At 37.1% G+C, this 19,740-nt stretch overlaps 1 protein-coding gene across 1 annotated transcript in view; it reads left to right on the top strand.

Moving 5' to 3' along the window:
* LOC150092609 (inactive phospholipase C-like protein 1) overlaps positions 1-19,740 on the top strand; it is a 571,653-nt gene that overhangs the window by 479,157 nt on the left and 72,756 nt on the right. The gene's annotated exons all lie outside the window — the stretch shown is intronic.

Genomic DNA, 19,740 nt, shown 5'->3' with positions numbered 1-19,740 from the left:
TCACAATGGAGAGCCTCCAAGTGTTGACAATAGCTGAGCATGTCTTCATAACATTTTTCCAACTGTTGACAGATTTGGAAACTGACTGAATTCTCATCGTCCTAAGTTTTGTTTGTACAGGACATGTTCTGACACAAATGCAAAAACAACAGCTTTTGTTTTTATTAAATTCAGCTCATCTCCTTGGAGCTGTAGATTTGTTTCATTAAATTTGTTAAGCAAGTTGGTCCAGTAAGCTACGTTACTTTTGAAATTAATCAAGTTGGCTCGTAAAGAATCATCTCTGTTTTCTAAAAACTGTAGCATTGAGTCAAAGAGTTTATAAAATCGATTCAAACAGGCACCCTTTGGTAGCCAATGAGCTTCTGTATGGAGCAACAAGTGATTGAATTCTTTATCGTTTTCAATATAAAGTTGTCCAAACAATCTGTCATTCAATGAATGACTTTTGATTTTGTTGACTGCTGTAATTACATAATGTAATGACCTGTGTAGGTGATCACACAGTGTACAGTGAACACATTTGGTACCGCCTCTTTTAAATATGCAATAAAACTGCAAACAAGCCTTAAAGTACAAGCCATTAGGAAAAAGAAAACCAGGACATCCTCTTAAACGATTCAACGATGACTTCTAAGGCCGGAACAGGCCATGCTAGGCCTAAATCCTTGATACGTATGATGATAATGAATAAAACTGCAGTAGTGCTCTACCATCGCTGGAGCATCATCAGTAGCAACTGACAAGATATTACTCAGCGGGATTTCTTTTTCTTTAAAAAAACTCATTCAATGCATGAAATATCGATTCTCCTTTAGTGTCAGTTAGCAAATTTTTTCTTCTTTTATGTATCATACATATGCTAAAAGTAAGGCTTCATTTCCTGGTAAAGTAGGCTCATCAAGTTATATAGAGAGGCTGGGTTGTTTTAATATACTCACATAATGAGTCTTCAACATCCTGGGCCATTTCATCAGTTCTTTGTTGCACTGTATTATTGCTCAAAGGAATTTTCTTGATAATATCAGAGGCTGGCTTGTGCAGTACAGTGCGTATGAGCTCACTAATGGCTGGTAGGATTAGATCTTCACCAACATTATGCTATGTAGTTTTCCCCAATTTAGTAATCAGTAAGGAAATGTTGTAAAAGATACGCACTCCATCATCATCATCTAGTTTGGATGCTGGTGAAAATATGATAAATCCTTATCTTTTTTTATCAGCATGAACTTTTGTTAAGTGATCTTCTAATCTTGAAAGCTCCATAGATTCATTTGAAAAAAACTTTTTAGCAAATCAGGAAACATTGGTAATGTTTTGTAGGCAACTGAATAAAGCCATATTTCAAATATTCTGTATTATATTGTCTACTTTTCTTTTTTGGGTTCACCAATGATATTATCTGTAAAAAAATAAAAAAATAAAAAAAAAGTTCATCATCATCAAATTCCTGCCTTGCACCCTCAAGGGCTGTACAGGATATGATAGTACTACATGAAAAATTTACATCATTACTAACTTCCTATCTACAATTTTCCTCCAAATCAGTCTTTTACTTGTCAAGACTCCAACATTATCAGATCTTACATTTCTATTGTAACTTGGCACTTCGTTGCATAGAGATCATTATAAAAATTCTGCACAATTTCTTCTATCCTTTTTCTATTAGTATGTTTGCAGATGGAATTGACTTTAAAATTTATGTCTTTCTCTATTTTTTTCAGGCTCGTTTTTGCCTGCACTGCTTCTCTTAATTTTTGTATCCTGAAAGCATTGTAGTCTTCTGGAATTCTTTTCCTTAGTAACTTACAGATAATTTTGTATTCTAGAAAAATTTCTTCAGTTCTTTTCTCTTTTTCAGTAGTTCTATAGTTTGAGGTGAGAGTCGTTCTCTTTTCTTTTGTTTCACAGGAATTTCTGATTTTTTCTTGCAATCGTTGAATTTATTAATAAAGTCAATATAGTCATCATTTATGTAACAGTTCTTAATAGTCCATTCGGTCTCTTCTATGTACTTCCTGAACTTGTGGTAGTCTATTTGTTTGGATTGTCTTTTGTGGTTTGATGTTGCCCTGATATGTTGTTCTTTTTTGTGGTCTATTCTTATAATTGCTCTGAGGAGTGTCTGTGGTCAGAATCTATGTTGAAGTCAGAATCTATGTTGAAGTGTCTGTGGTCAGAATCTATGTTGATACAACAGGCAACATTTTGCCTGTTGTATCAACATTTTGTACCAGTCTTTTACAGTCTGTTAAAATGTAGTCAGTTTAATTTTTTGTGCATCCATTCGGTGATTGCCAAGTTCATCTTCTTCCTAGGAGTTTGTTGAAAAAAGTGTTCATGATAAAGAGTTGTTCAGCTGCAGCAAATTCAGCTAATCTCTGTCCTCTTCTATTTCTTTCTCCCAGGCCATGTGATCCTGTAAACTTTTCGTTTTCTTTCCCACATCCTATTTTGGCATTAAAGTCACCACCAACGAATGTGTATGTTGACTTATAATTTAATGCCTGTATAAGATTCATGTAAAAATTTTCTATTTCTTGATTATCGGCTACAGATGTTGGAGCATTGCAGGATATTAATTTTATTATTATATTGTTCTCTATTCCAATTAAGAGTACACCTATTCTTTCAGATATAATGTTACAAGAAAGGATCGACTTGGTGAGCTTAGATTTAACAAAGATGTAATGCCCCATTGACACCATATAACTGTAGCGTTTTGAATAGCTTCTCTCTTGGCACCTTGTCATATGCCTTTTCCAGGTCTACGAAACTTAAATACAGATCTTTGTTATATTCTCATGATTTCTCAACTGTTTGTCGTAAAGTGAAGATCTGATCCTGACAGCCTCAATTTGGCCTGAATCCAGCTTGTTCTTCACCAAGCTTTTATTCCACAATTCTTCTCAACCATTACTCAAGTATACTTGCATAAATCTTACCAGGAACACTCAGTACGGAAATACCTCTCATTCAGTTTTATTTCCCTTCTGATTTATGCAGTGCAGCCACTAGGATTTTTATACCTCCATAATTCAGCATTTTTGGTCAGATATCATCTATTACTGCTGCCGTTCCACACTTCAAGCCTTTGATGGCTTCTTCAAGAATACATATCCATACTGTATGCCTGTTGAGTGGTTTTTACCACTTTGCTATCACTGCTTGTTTCATTTAGCAATTTTAGAAGTAATTACTCCATACTTCAAGGATATCTTTTTCTCCAGTTTTCATGTCACCTTTATCATCTCTAATTCATTTTACAATGCTCTTTCCACCATTTCTGAGCTTCTTCAACAACCTCCAGAATATCTTGCCACCTTCTTGATATTTATTTTCTATGTTCTTACCAAAGTCTTCCCATGACTTTTGTTTAGCTAGTTTTACACAGTGTTTAGCATTTTTGCATTTGTCTCTGTATTCTCTAAGAGCACAAACTGACTTATTTGCCAGGAACTTTTGATATGCTTTCTTCTTTTCCTTCACTGCCTCTTTAACTTCCTATGTCCACAATGGAGTGGACATAGGAAGTTAAAGAGGCAGTGAAGGATTTTTCTCTCTTTTCAGACAATCTCACCACCACATACCTCTCTGGCTGAATCAAACAAGGTTTAGTTCCTGTTCTCAAACTCTCATTTTTTCTTCAATAATCTTTGTGTATTTTAGTCTACAGTTCACATCTGAGAGCTGCTCAACTTTTATTTGCTTTAAAACTTTCTTACATGTTTTTCTTTTCAATATGAAATTCAATTTTATCCTGCTCAAGACTAAATAGTGATCACTTCCAATTTCAAATCCTCTGTACACTCTTTTATCCTGCACCAGGGAGAAAACATTGCTATCGACAATAACATAGTCAATGAGACTTTTCTTATTCCTTGCCTCTTTTCTCCATGTGAATTCGTGCACATTTTTATGTTGGAACAGGGTGTTAGTCCATGTCCAATAACCAGTCCATGTCCTGAGCAGAAATCCACAGGTATTTGCCATTATTATTAGCTTTGTTCTTTTCTCCAAATTTTCCCAAAATATTTTTGTATGTCTGACAAACATTTCCTACTCTGTTATTTAGATCCCCAACAAGGACCAACTTTTCCTTCTTTGTTGTGTTAGTTGCTTTCTCTAAAGCCTCAAAAAATTCCTCCACTTCTACCCTTAGTAGAACCTTCTGTGGGACCATAGGCACAAATAAGTCTCATTGTCCAGTTCCCCATTCTCATATTTGCCCACATCACTCTACTTGAGACTGCCTGCCATTCAAGAAAATTAACCTCGTATTTTGTGTTGAATACTATGGCTACTCCTTCTTTTCCTTGATTGTCATTGCCTGAATATAACATTTTGTATTTATTGCTCAAAAAGATCTCACCAGTTTTGGTCTTTTTTGTTTCAGTCACCCCTGTTATGTTGATCTGGTACTTATCTAATTCCTCAGCTAGCTCCATTTCTTTGCCATTCAGGCTTCTTATGTTGATAGTACTGATCATTAACTCTGGTGATGCTGAGTTGGGGTGTGTTTTCAGATTTGTTCCAGTAGCTGACTTTTCACTGTTTGCCCTGGCGAAAACAATGGGGGCCTTGTTTAACCGGGCTACGCCCCAGCCAGCATGAAATTCTGTCATGTTGTACCATCATTTTGTATTTTGGTTTAAGCCAATAAGAATACAGTTTGATCGGCTAAATCCTAAATTGCCAGCCCATCCTCGTTTGTTCAGTATCCAGGTAGATACCTAACAGGGTGCACCATCAGAAGGTGAGGATTGGACATTAGGTTAGAAGCCTTGGTTGGTTCTCCTTTAAAGGCTATGTGGAGGTCTCCTCTCAGTTATACAGCTTTGACCCTTAAGCACCCCAAAAAAATAAGTTAAATTTACAAAATTGCTAGAAGTTTCTCGTGTACTTAAATGAAATGATTTTTACAAGAAAAGGTATAAAAATACTCACGTGAAACCTGCTGTTTTAGTGGAACAACAATAATTTGCTTTGTGTGTAATCCGTGTAAGGCTGACTAGGTATCGAATATGCACTACTTCATATTGCTAACTGTCATGACATGCACATTTTCCTGCCGATGTGTACTGGACTTGTAAAATCCTGTTCACTTGAAAGTGCACATGCCAACACTTTGCTTCTTAAGACCTGTTGTCAGACTTCAATGACGATCGGCTGTAGCTTGCATTTTGTACATTTCCTTGGAAATTAAAGCAACCATTACAACCTTTACTTACGTTATACAACAGTTATATCATCAAAATTTTTGATAATAAATTTTTTTCAGCACCTAAATTTTGTCCTTTTTGCTTACACTGGCCACTTTTGCTCATGAGGCCACTACTGCCCTCCCTGGGTCATTCCAGCACCCCAAAGGAGGCAGTACCTCCCACTTTGGGAACCACTGCTCTAAAAGGAAGATATTTTAGGATGCTTATTGTAGATGATCTTGAAGCTTATGTTTGAGTGTTGTAAGGTTTTTCTTATGAGCAGGATGAGTGGAGAGTGCTGTTTTCTCCAGATTTTAAGTCATATGCAAAATTACTGCAGGTGCTAATCAAGAATATTCATGAGGCAAAAGTGAAACTAAAGGCTTCAAAATGTGAACTACAGTAGCGAACAAATTAATCCAAACAAACTGAATTTTCGTCAAGTTTTTTGTTTTAGTTTTTGTTTCAGTTCACAATAATCTTGGTTTTAGTTTGCTATTTATCGAGTCCTGCATGTTTTAACTGTCTCTATGATGTTTATTAATAGTATTCTGCTTTTTAATAGTGTAAACAAGTTGACATTCATAGTGTTTTATTCATTTTGTTTAGCTATAAAATGGATATATCTCCAAGAAAGCATTCAAAAATATGTGCTATTTCTCAGCACACATCCATAACTCAAAGACAAATTGCCAATTAGTATGGTGTTGGTTTGAGTACTGTTAATAAAATTTTAAAGAGGTTTAGGTAGACAGGTATCTTCTCTCTGACAGAAAATGAAAATGGGCGTAAAAGGAAAACTGCACTTACTCAAGATTGTTTACTAGTTAGGAAAAGCAAAATGAGTTCCAAGATTGTTTGCTGTACACTTAAATAGACTTGGCAGCTAGTGGGTTTAATGTTTCTGACATGACAGCCCATCAAAGATTGTTGGAAGCAGGGAGGACTGACCAAAAATGTAACAACTGTGGACAAAAGCTATGCAGAAAAAGAAGCTCCAGTGGGGAAACGTGTACAGAGATTAGACTGTTGAGAAGTGGAAGGAGGTCATATTCTCAGATGAGATCCATTTCTTTGTCCAAAGAGAGTGAGTACCCTATGTTAGCAAATCAGCAGCTGAGAAACTTCTGTCTACCTTCAACAAGCTCCTAAACACCCAGCTAAAAAGATGTTCAGGCATTGTTTAACACACATGACGGTGCAGGATCACTTGTGCCTGTTTGTGGTGTGATGAAAGTAACCAATACATAAAAATGACCTGGTTGGCCAAGTGGTTAGTGTATTCATTCTCAGCTGTGGGTTTGAATCCCGCCATGGGCATGGATGATTGTGATACCAGTGGTGATGGTGGGCGGTAGATAGTGTTGGTGTAAATGATGATGGTAGTTGCGGTTGAGACAAAGTTGTAGAGTAGGTGCCCTCCCTCGATGAGTCTTTCGGCTCCCTGAAGGTGTCACATAATAATAATAATAATAATAAATATTAGAGAAAATAATAGTCTCACAGATCCAGAAAGACAAAGAACTCATCTTTCAACAGGATCTTGCTCCATTCCATACTTCAAAAAAAAAAAAAAAAATGAAAGAGTTCCTCAAAAATCCATCCAATTGCTTCATTGGCCAGGTAACTCTCCTGACCATGGGAAATTAACCCAGTAGAAAATTTGTAGGTCATAGTGGAAAGAGACGTGGAAAATTGAATTGTGATACAATCTCATCTTCCTTTTTCCTCTTTTACCTTGCAGTGTCGAATTAGTTAATCATCGGACCTCAAACTGTTCACAGGATAAGGTGGTCAGCACTATGTCCATAATGTTGAGTTCTCAAGGCCAGTTTGCCTGCTTTGCGGGATGAAAAACCCCAGGATAAACTGAGGAAAAAATCCTACTGGCCACGCCCAAGACCAGCTAACTTGGCTATGGCTAATGCAGATCCTTCAGCTCCTCACGTCATCGATGGGAGTCGAACCTAGGACACTCCTTCCCCAGGCATATAGTTGTGAAGCTCACAACTAGGCTAACCGTGCAGAGGATAATATAGTTCATTATAAAAGTATGGTTTCAAGATGCAGAAATAAGAAAATGTGTTCTACATTGGTAGAGTCCATACCTAAGCAAACTAATGAACTTATTAAGAACAAAGGAGCACACATAAATTATTAGGTAAAGTTGGAGTTTAATTTTTGTATTTATTTTCTTGCAAAATTAAAATTTTTCTTTGAAATGTGAGTGTTTGAATTAATTTGTTTGCTACTGTATTTGTGTAGAATGTGAATTACCTTGGTCATATTATAGATAAGGAAGGTATTAGACCTGATAACGAAAGTATTAAGGCAAGTCTTTCCTTAAGTAATAATACAAATGTAATCATGACCATGGACAGTTAAGTATAGCAGTCCTTGTCTTGGACACTATACCCAGAATCATATGGACAAAAAAATGAAGCTCCATTGCAGCAAATTCAAAAAGTGAAGGACTTTTTTTAGAATCTGCAGATCTTCTTTAAGACCAAGTTAAAAATAAATAAATATAACTATTTAAAGATTTCTCAAGTGTAAAGATTTTTAGGTATTTCCAAAATATCATCATTGCCCATGGGTCTACCCATTTGTGTCTGATGCTTGTTTCAACATTCTTTGCCATTTCTCTCTGTCCATTGTCAGATCACTCAAATACCGCATATTCTTTCCGCACCACTCTTTTACATCATCTACCTACTCTTGCCTTGGCTATCCTCTTCTATTTATACTGTCCATTGTACCAAGCATCAAGGTTCTGATCTTTCTACTGTTATCCGTTCTGCAGATATCCTAAAAACTGTAGTTTCCTTTGAATTATTTTCTGCATTAGATTTTCTTTGCAGTTTACTTTGCAATACAGTTCTTCATTTGTTTCCTTTTGGACCCATTCAATTCATAGAATCTTTCTATAACATGTGCTTTTGAAAGCCATTATTTGTCTCACAGAGTCTTTGATCATTATCCTTGACTAACAGCCATAGCGAGCACTTGTTAATATGCATGTTTCCAGCAGTCTTGACTTTTTTGGAGGCTCACTGATTTACTTTTTCATTCTTTCCATTGCCTATAGGTGTAGTTTAGCTTTTGTTATTATTGTTATGAAGATGATGATTCCAGCCTTCAAGGAGTCGCAAGACTTATGGGAGGGTCCCCCTTAGTAAACACAGTATCATACCATTCCTTGAACCCTATGACCATTTGTGTCTCACCACTCTATCAGGCAATGCATTCTACAAGTAAAGAAACTTTTGTTATTATTATTATGAAGATGATGATTCCAGCCTCCAAGGAGTCACAAGACTTATGGGAGGTCCACCTTAGTAAACACAGTATCATATCACTCCTTGAACCCTATGACCATTCGTGGGTCATAGGGTTCAAGGAATGATAGAGTTCACCACTCTATCAGCAATGCATTCTACAAGCAAAGAAATACTCCTTACCCTCTGGCTCACAGCTTCCAGGGATGGCACCTGTTCCACCAAACAAAAGAATTCCCCAGTGTTAACCCTGTAACTACCTCTCAACAGTTTAAAAGTCTCAATCATATCACCTCTCCTCCTACTCCTCCTTCTATCAACCAAACTCTGCAGTCCACATTTTCTCAGCCTATCCCTCGTAACTAAAATTGTACAGTTCAGATATCATCTTTGTTATCCGTCTCTGGCTCTTTCCATGGTTAATTTATATCTCTTTCAAATCCTGGGGACCAAATTTGAGCACAGTAGTCCAGGATTGGTCTGTTCAGTATTGCAGCAATCCTATCAGTTACTTTAACCACCTTTGTAATAGGATCCCTGAATTTCACGTTTCTATCAATCATCACCCCCAGATCCCTTGCCTCCCCCGCTTCCTCCAGTACAGTTCCTCCAACGGAGTATTCAGCCTCCCATTGATGTATCCCAAACTTCAAAACTTTACATTTTACATTTTAGCTGAATTAAACTGACTTTCATTCATTTGTCTATCTGTTCAGTTTATTCAAATCCTCTTGAAGAGCTACTCCATTAGCATATTACTAATAACCCTTCCCAGCATCACATCATCAACAAACAATGAATATCACCCTTGCAACCCATTGACAATGTCTTTGATATGAAGGTTAAACAATACAGGTCCCAGTACTGAGACTTGTGGGACTCCACTTGTAACCATCTGCATCTTTGATACCACTCTCTCATACACAGCTCTCTGATACCTGCCAGACAGCTAGTCCCCATTCCAGTTTACTAACCTGACATCCAAACCTATGTGCTGCAACTTAAATATCAGCTTATCATGTTGCACCCCTATCGGATGTAAAAAAAAAAAAATATTCCTCAACCTCATCAACATTCATGATAGTATTATAAAAGGCAATCAGATTACTAAAACAAGAGCACCTCTTAACAAATCCATGTTGAATCACACAGATAACATTACTCTCCTCTCCCCAATGCTGTAAATGATCACTCACTAATTTCTCCAAATTCTTAATTAGTGATGAAATACAAAGTGATCTATAATTTGGCACTTCCATTCTACTACCTCCCTTATGCAATTTCAGTATCTTACACTCCTTGGGCACCTTTCCTGTGCCCAGATTCTCATTGTAAAGCCAGGTCAACAGAGCTGTCAGTTCTTTAGCACATTCTCTCAAAATGCATGGCAAAATCCCATCCATTCCCATTGATTTATTGACACCCAGAATACTCCGTATTTGAAACATGCTCTCTTCTTGCATTTCTGAAACTCAAACCTGTCCTGTCCCTCTAGTATTTAAACCTTTCTCCAGGATGAAATATCCAATAAAATGTTCATTGAACAACTCCACTATGTCCTTTGCATCGGTCACTCTATTCCCATTTTTATCCATTTTATATTATTCTTCCACAATCATTTCTCCTCCTACTGGCTACATAACTAAAAAATTCCTTAGGATTTTCTTTGGATCTCTGGGCCAATCTCTTCTCATATTCTAGTTTTGCTTTCCTTACCATACCAGTTCATGGCCTGTCTTATGCTTATTATGCATCTGCTCTCCACTCTTCTATAACCTCTTTTTTACTTGCAGTTCCCATTTGATATTGTTTATCATCCACTTTATATCAAATTGTGGTCTCTTCTTTACTTGCAGTATACAACTTGCTATTGCTGCTAATAAATATTCCTTCACAAGTTCCCAAGTACTGATGATATCTTGCCCTTCCAATTCCTCCATCCATGAACTACCCCAATCTAATATCTAAGACTATTATAATCACATGCCTTATAATTCCTCATACATTCCTTTCTCTTTGATACCCCTTCATGTATATTCATCTTCTAAGTGAAAACCACATGGTCACGCTCTCTCTCTCTCCAACCAGGGACAGAGATGCCATCTCAGTTAGCAAAGGATGAAATATCCTAATAAAATGTTCATTGAATAACTCAACTATGTCCTTTTGCATCAGTCACTCTATTTCCATTTTTATCCAACAATGTCATTCTTCCACAATCATTTCTCCTCCTACTTGTCACTTAACTAAAGAATTTCTTAGGATTTTCTTTGGATCTCAAGGCCCAACTCTTCTCCAGTTTCGTCTTCCTTACAACTTTGATGCTGTGTCCAAATCTAAAACTCTTGAACCTAATGTTCCTTTTATTACATGTCTAAGATGTTTGTCACTCAAACTTCTTAGACAATTTACAGTTTGCAGTTTCCTCCTCCCAATTTATACTGCTGTAGTTAAAATCTCCCATAAAAATCATTCTTTTTTCACTCTCCAAGCTCAACTGGAGAGCCTCTGTAACTCAATCAGTATAGACGAAGCCCCATCAGTCACGTGAGAAACATTTAGCTGGTCTCTTTCAACTAAAGGTGAGTTAGCCAGTCTCATATGGAGGTAGGGATTTTTTCACCTAGAAACTCAGGTTTTTCATCCCCCAGAACAGACAAACCAGTTCCGGGAACACACACGGATTACAGTCATGAATATGTCCCAGCCATGTGCCAGTCCCAAGCCTGGAAAAATAGGGGGGTTGGGGAAAGCAATGGTGAACTATCCTGTAAAAATCTCACCAGGAATATTTTGTGGGAAAAGCCTACAACGTCACCTATGGTCGAAAATGACTGAAAAGGAAAATCAGTTATTCAGTCAAGCTCAACCGTCTAAACATCTGCCCTTCACCCTCTATGCTTCTGGCTTATAGCAACACCCCACTAAATATCATATCCTGCCACATGTACTTCACACCATATGCTTTCAAAACGATTAGTGCCAGTAACCTCCAAATCCTCCACTCTGAGAGGACATAACTCATCACTTATCATAACCAGTACTCCACTATTGCATTTGACTTTCCTATCATGTCGGAAAATGCTATACCCTGCTACATCTATTCCTGTCAGTATATCATCTTCTGTCAACAATGCCTCAGAGATCCTAATAATCTTTGGACAGGCTGATTCTATCAGCACCACTAGTTCATCTCTTTTATTCCGGATACTGCTGGCATTAGCATAAAGAATAAAAATGTCACTGTTTCTATAAGTATCATTATCCCTTCCAGACTCCACTGGTTCAGAATTGTACCTGATGTATTTCCCTTTCTCCCAAACACCTATTCCCACAAGAGACCACCACTGCTACCATCCACCCTGATAATTCTAGTTTCTCTGCATTTCCGTGCTTTGTGGCATTTTTACAGAAATGACCATTGTCTCTTTCATCAAGACATGCACTGTATCATAATGCTTTGGTTATAACTGCGTGGTTTGTGGACATGAACATCGCCACACTTGACTGGCCTCCACAAAGAACCCTGATCTCAACCCTATTGAACATCTGTGAGATGTACTGGAGCACTGAGTGAGGTCAAGGGATGATCGCTCCACAACAGTCCAGGACATCATTACATGCCTACAGAAAGAATGGTCCAAAATTCCCATTGATTGCTATTGTACACGTGTGGAAAACATGTCCTGTGGGATTGCTACAGTCATCACAGCAAAAGGAAATCCTACATCTTAAGATGGGTGCCATGGCTGTTTGTTCCTCACACTGTGGTGTCTGTTGACTGCTTTCCAAGCAGTGTATGTTATGTGTACAATGTGACAATAGAAGGAAATTTTTCAACTCAGTTGTAGTGACTCTTCTTGATTTATACCCAAGGAAAGTGTTCTTGGCGCTGTTCAATCAAGAGAGTTAATCAGGACATCGAGTATATGTTGGCATTACCTGTGAAGGGTAATAATATCATCAAGCAGTCAGAAAGTGGCCATGATTTATATAATTTACACACACACACACACACACACACACACACACACACACACACACACACACACACACACACAAAAAGCCTTTCACTAGGTGAATGAGCAAACCCCTGCCTGCATCCTTATATAAGGAAGACTCAAAAGAGTGTTAATGATTAATAGAAAGTAGAAAAAAAAAAAAAAAAAAAGGCAGTAATAATGATGGCTTCTGAAGCTCTATAGAACCAAGCTTCATATCTATGAAACCCAAAGACTGCATTTTTATGTGAATTTCACCCACAAAGGTAAACCTATACTGCATGAGTAACATACATGGTGCAAGACTTTTATCTTTTAAATATTCAATCTTAAAATTTGCACTTGCCAAGGGAGTCACCACTTCTAGTTTCCCATGGGCAAAAATTAAAGATATGAAAAACTCATTTGAAAAACAATAAAGAAAAGTAAAAGAGATGGTAGTTCTGGTAGGTACTAATAATTTAAATAGCAACAAATATAGTATGAGAGAAGATACGAAAGGTCTGTTGGAAGAAGCGAGAAAGAAATGAGAGTAAAAATTGTAGGTTTGCTACCCAGATATGATAGTACTGAGTTAAGAAGGAGGGTGATGATAGCAAATGATTTCATGCATATGCTTTGTAGAAGAAATGAATGCGAGTTTTTAAATGTGTGAAGTGCTGATGGCAGAAAGGACTTGTATAATATATATAGGGGGATGGCCTGCACTTGAATTCATTTGGCATCAGGAGCCTGGGAAAATTACTTCTTGGTATGAGACCTAATGCAGAGAGTCAGGGAAACTAAATCATCAAGGGAGGAATAGTAAAAAATGTGTGTGAAAGTTCAGCTATGGTATGCAAATGTTCGGATGTGAATATCTTTGAACATGGCTATGTATGTGGCGAAGAGGTGGAAAAAATATGCTTTAGGTTTGGACCGTTTAAGTATGTCTGAGGAGGGAAAAAAGAAAGTTCTACAATTCCAAATAGATTGCATATCTAATTATAAGAATAGGCTATTTGGTAATTTATTATGTCTGTACACAAATGACAGGAGCATCAGAAACAAAAGGTTTGAGTTAGTTGCTTTATTGAATATGATATAGTCTAAGATTGAATATGATGTAGCATTAGAGTGAAACCTGGCTACCAGAATCGGATTGTATGTAATGGGTATACTATTTTTAGGAATGACAGAAGAGATAGGAGGGAATGGGGGTACTAATGATATCAGATGACTTAAGCCCAGATTGGACTTAATGAAAATGCAAGAAAACAATGATGGTAACAATGTCCCATGTGGCGATGAGTTTGAGTCTATCTGGTGTGAAGTGGAGGCTAACACAATGAAATATATGGTGGGGTGTTGCTACAGACCTGTCAACTCAGTTGTAGGAAATGAAGAAATGCATCGCCAGTTTAGCCTTATGGTACCAAACAAGTGATCATTATAGGTGACTTTAATTTTTCAAATGTTGATTGAGTAGATGAGAAATCGCATGATAAAAAAGAAGAGGAATTTATTGAATTATTGCAAGACAACTTTCTTAAGCAGCATGTGAAAGAAGAAACTCGGGGTTAAAGAGTTGGATTTGTTCATAGTGTCAGAAGGAATCTCCAGTATAATATGACCATTTTACAACCAGTTGGTGACAATGATCGTGCTGTGCTTTCTTGGGAAGTATATAATTATATTGATGCTCCAATTAGAACAGGTTACATGTTGAACTACAAAGCTGGAAATTACGATCACCTTAGGAGAATACTATCTTTGGTCCCATGGCATCAGTTACTGAATAGGAAAAAAATATGCACTGCAGTCTTTGAAATGTGCTTAAATGAGGCAGTATCTGAATGTATCCCTAGTGTTCGAAGAATAAATAGGCTGGGAGTGAAATGGATGTGCAGCCTTATTAAGCTAGAGATCCACAAGAAGATGATGTGGAAAGAATATCATGAGAATAAGAGTGAGAGAAGAATATATGAAATATATAAAGCTCAGGCTAGAAAAGTAAAGCATTGTGGGGAAAGCTAAATCAGTATGAAAAGAAATTGGCCATGCAAGCTAAAGGCAATCCAAAAGAATTTTATCGATATGCCACAAGCAAAAGAAAGAATGAATGTGAAAGAATAACTTTATTGAATGCAGATGGTACTCTAGTGTCAGAAGCTAATGTGATTGTTCAATTAATGAGTGATCACTTTGCTAAGATATATCAACCAAGTGTATATAACATGGTGCCCAGTGCTACTGCTACATTAGATGAAAAGTTAGAGGTTCATGAAAATCAGGTTGAATAGTTGTTGCATAACCTGGATAAGAATTTGTCAGTAGGGACAGATGAAATATTAGTCTGTTTGCTAAAAGAATGTTCAGCTGAATTGGCTAGCCCTTTTGTATAACTTGAGTCTCAGCTCAGGAACGATACCACAAGAATGGAAGGAATGTATGATGGTTCCATTGTAGTAGGGTGGTGCAAAAACTTATGTGTCTAACTACCAACCTATCAGTATCGATGGTGTGGTAGTGAAGATTTAAGAAGTTGGTAAGAACTTGCATACAGAAATGGGTAGACAAACAAGCTATACTCTGCAAGGAGAAGCATGGGTTTATTAAAGGAAGGTCATGTTTTAGCAATTTGTTCATATTTTATAACAGTGCTACAGCCGAGTTGGATAAAAGGAATGGATACACTATGATAATGTTGGATTTTTCTAAGGCATTTGATAGGATACCACACAAAAGGCTGTTGCGTAAACTGGAGAATATGAACTCTTGACAATCAGGGGATGGTTGACAGACAGATATCAAAAAGTGGTATGCAGTGGGTGTGAATCTGCCAGATTTAAGGTGGTGTACCTCAGGGTTCAGTCCTTGGGCCACTATTGTTCAATTTGTACATTGATGGCATCAGGCAGGGTCTAACATCATATGGGCAATTGTTTGCCATTGATGAGAAGATAGACAAGGCGATCAGGGATGCTTCTGATATTCAGCACTTACAAAATGATTTGAATAGGCTGGAAATTTAGGCAAACGAAAATGGCTATCAGTTTAATGTTAGTAAATGTAAAGTTATGCACTTTGGTGTGATGAGATTTCCAGCATCACATTATATTAGCAGGATTATGCTACAAGAAACTGAGGAGACAAAGGATCTTGGTGATTGGTGGATAGGAATTTGAAGTTTCAATGGTCATCACATAGCAAAAGTTGCAAATACAATTATATATTTGGTTTAATCCTTTATCCAAGTGTAAGCAAACAAAGTTTGCACCTGAAGTATTTTCAGGACTGGGGCAACTTGTGGCAAAGGTGGTATAAGTTCTCATCACTTGCCTTAGTATTCCTTAATGCAAAGCACATATCCTTGCACATATCATTATGGGATACTAAGGCAGGTGATGAGAACTTATACCACCTTTGCCACGAGTTGCCCCAGTCCTGAAAATACTTCAGGCGCAAACTTTGTTTGCTTACACTTGGATAAAGGATTAAATCAAATATATAATTGGTAGCATAGCCAAGTAAAAAAACTTCCATCAGTTGCAAATACAACTCAAAGGATAATTGCGATATTGAAGCGAACCTTGACATCTAAAAATAAGGAAGTCATTTTGCTTCTTTATAAAGCTTTGATAAGACTACAACTGGATTATTTTGTGCAGATTTGGTTCTCCTGGATTCCAAGAGGATAAAATAGCTGTGGAAAGAGACGACCCCAGACAGAAATTAGAGGACTCGTTTCTTATAGCAAGGAATAACCTTTATAGGGTTCAAAGAAGAGTTACAAAGATTATATCTGGATTATGGGATTTAGATTATGAGGACAGATTGCAAAATTGTGTGGATTGCAAACTCTGATTGACAGAAGAAAGAGGGGTGATAGGATAGAGGTCTATAGCTTTTGAATGTGTTATAGGATCTGATGAAATTTTGCATTATATGGAAGGTGGAGAGAGAGAGAACACATGGGCATCCATGGAAACTAAGTTTGTTCACAGTCAAGAAAGGGGTGAGAGCTAGGTTTTTCCTCTCACAGAGCAGTGAGTGAATGGAATAGTTTGCCTTTAGGGGTAGTAAGTGCATCTAGTGTGAATGAATTTAAGGGAAGGTTGTTATATCTTTTGAGTGTGGCTCACCGCCATTGTTATGTGTTGCCGTGTGTGCCATTTTAATGTCATTGCTCTTTTCCTAAAATATTTTACTTCCCTCATTCTTTTAACCTCCCTACTTTAACTACATGACTCACAAAATTTCCTTGACTCTAACATCTGTATCACTTCTTACGTGTTCATTCTATAAAGAAAGCAAATTCTATATCTCTGGCCAGTTCCTAAATTTACTCATGTGCTTATCCTGACTGTTAAAGGTTATTCCTTGCTATAAGAAACGAGTCCTCTAATTTCTGTCTGGGGCCGTCTCCTCTTCAGATATTGACAAATTTGTTTTTTAAAGCTGCACCAGCCAATATCTTAGAATAGAAGGGACTCTTATTCAGGAAGATTTTTCCAGACCTTTGGTGCACATAGAAGAATAAATTTAGAGCTTATACTCATAAATCAAATGTTCTACTAAGGCTAAGTAAATTCTGGTTTGCAGTCGTAACCTCTTTAACAACATGTTATACCTTTCTTTCAATTCCTCCCCCTCTGCTATGGTTTGAGTTAATGAGTAGTAGTTTTGGTTCATATCACAGGCAAAACTCAGGTATAAAAGAAAAAGCATATTTATTGGAATCTAAAGACATAATATACACTTAGATCAATCTTACTTTCAATTAGTTCGATGACATGATAAATCAAACTATATCAAATTTATTAATATTCAAATGCATGAACAATAAACCCTTCTTTCAAGTTAGAGAATTAACACACATAATGTACACTTCTAATCAATATTCTACCCACTATGTTAGTCTTGCATATTAAACTAGTCACAACCAAATTGTATCAAACTGATTCATACCCTAATACATGAACACCAAACCCTTCTTTCAAGTTAGAGAATTAACACACATAATATACACATTAATCTTTCCTAATCAATATTCTACCTACTGGATTAATCTACTATATTAAACTAGACACAATCATCTATAATCATTCCTAACAATTTGTCTTATGGACATTTGCCACTGCTAAATAATCACTTAAAGTCCTTGAATACTGTCCATACTCGATTAATACACTACAAGCACACATAATATACACATTATACCCTTATAATCAATATTCTACCTACTGGATTAATCTACCATATTAAACTAGACACAATCATCTATAATCATTCCTAACAATTTGTCTTATGGACATTAGCCACTGCTAAATAATCACTTAAAGTCCTTAAATACTGTCCATACTCGATTAATACACTGCAATGATTTTTCCCTTTTACCGACTGGGTAATTATACAACAAAATCTGTACTTTACCATTTCTTGGGGCAGGGTCTCCCAGTCCATCCGAACTGTCCTTCTTTGTTTGGAATACCTTTCAAATCTTCCATAAGCCTGCATCCACGTGGTAGGTCACTATGGTTATCAGTTTCCCTCTTCTATTCTCGATCTGTTTCGGGCCATCCTCAACTCTAGCTGCCGGTTATAATGTACGTCCACGATAGTATTCTGTTGGTACTTTCGGCAAAGGCCGTATTTACCGACATCTCACGCTTTAGTACCGGCAGAAGTTCAGACATCGAAAGGAAAGGTGCACCCTCCGATATCGAACTGCCACCACGAACACCACCAGGAACCACTGGTCCACGAGAGAAGTCAAATCATCATCCAGGGAAACAGGCAAAAAAAGACTTGAGAAGGGGGTGCAAACCCTTTTTATTCTTCATTCACTCCCCCCCCCCCCTGTGGTAAGAACAGGGGGCTTTTCAGCACCCTGTTCTTACCACGATAGTGCGCTCTTACTTTTTTTTTTGCGATCCTTTCCCGCCCGCTACTTTCATCGACAATGGCAACTTCGGTACATCGTGAGATCATAGCAGCGTCTTCCAGGAACCGAATGTGCATCACTTTCCGAGATTTAAATTTGCCTCAAGCCCGCCCGTGACCTTTGGACTATTGCTTGCATCTAATTTACGCATTCGTATAATACTACTTTATACACGAAGTTCTTTACATGGTCTTACAATTCTGATAAAATAAAGTAATTATTTCCATTTACAGTTAGTACTTTAATTCTTCTGCTTGAGTACTAGTTTTTCTCTCAGCTGATTTTTCTGACTTGTTAAATCCTGAATGAATTATTTCTTTAATAAAGTTCTTCATTCAGGATGTAACAGGTATGACACCTGATTTGGGTGATTTATAGCCTCCCTCGATGAGTCCCTGACTCCCTGTAGGTCTCAGATAATAATAATAGTAGTAGTTTTAATTGGTTATTTCCATATCCAGAAACGTTGCTCTAGATACCATAGAACTTTTCCAAGTCACTTTGGACCTCCAGTAAGTGGGACAGTGGATCCAATACTGAGCAGTAAACTTCATCTTCCATCTAAAGACATTCACGAACATCCATACCAAGCATGATTCTAACCATTCAGCCAACCAGGCTAGCAGCTTAGAAGAATCCCAGAGTGATTGTCCATGTGTAATAAAGAAATTAACAGAAACCATTCATGTTTATATTCTTATTATCTGCACTGTTTCTGTTGTTCTTGGTAGCATAATTGCCATACACTAAATGTTGTAATCCTGCAATACATTGGACAGACCAAGAGTTATGTATTCTGGAAACCCTGCCCTAGAGGCTAAACATGGAACTATATCAAGCCATTTCAGGTCTCCAATAAAGACGGTGTTGGTCTCATTAAATTTAAAATTTGTAACGCAGATGCATTCATCAGGAAACGAAATTATTCATGGGATGGATTTTATGGAACAAAGCATTCCATACTTTTTTCTACCCTTTTACACCACTTACCAATCACTTCTCTTCACAATCCATTTGACAAATATACTGAATAATATGCTTATTGCTTCCACTTCCTTACTTATCATTCATTGATCCCTTTAATTTTCACCAGAAAGAGGTCAGAAGAATGTTGTCTGGTATGGATACTAAAAGTCTCCTCATTCTGACAAAATTCCTCTGATTTTTGTGAAGATTTCTTCTAGAGATTATTCCGGTTGTGTATTAATGTTTCATGCTCTCCTGACTGATTGGTATTTCCTATCTATAGTCCATCCCATATCTAACCTATCTAAATTATCTTGTATCTAATCTATTCTTAAGAGAGACAAATCTTTATCATAAAAGTGCCA

The sequence above is a fragment of the Typopeltis vanoorti genome, chromosome 25, assembly GCF_054136105.1.
Source record: "Typopeltis vanoorti isolate ZY-2024b chromosome 25, IOZ_Tvanoo_1.0, whole genome shotgun sequence".
In the NCBI taxonomy this organism is placed as follows: domain Eukaryota; kingdom Metazoa; phylum Arthropoda; class Arachnida; order Uropygi; family Thelyphonidae; genus Typopeltis; species Typopeltis vanoorti.
Note: the sequence above shows the minus strand (reverse complement) of the source record. Positions and strands in the feature narration are given on the sequence as shown.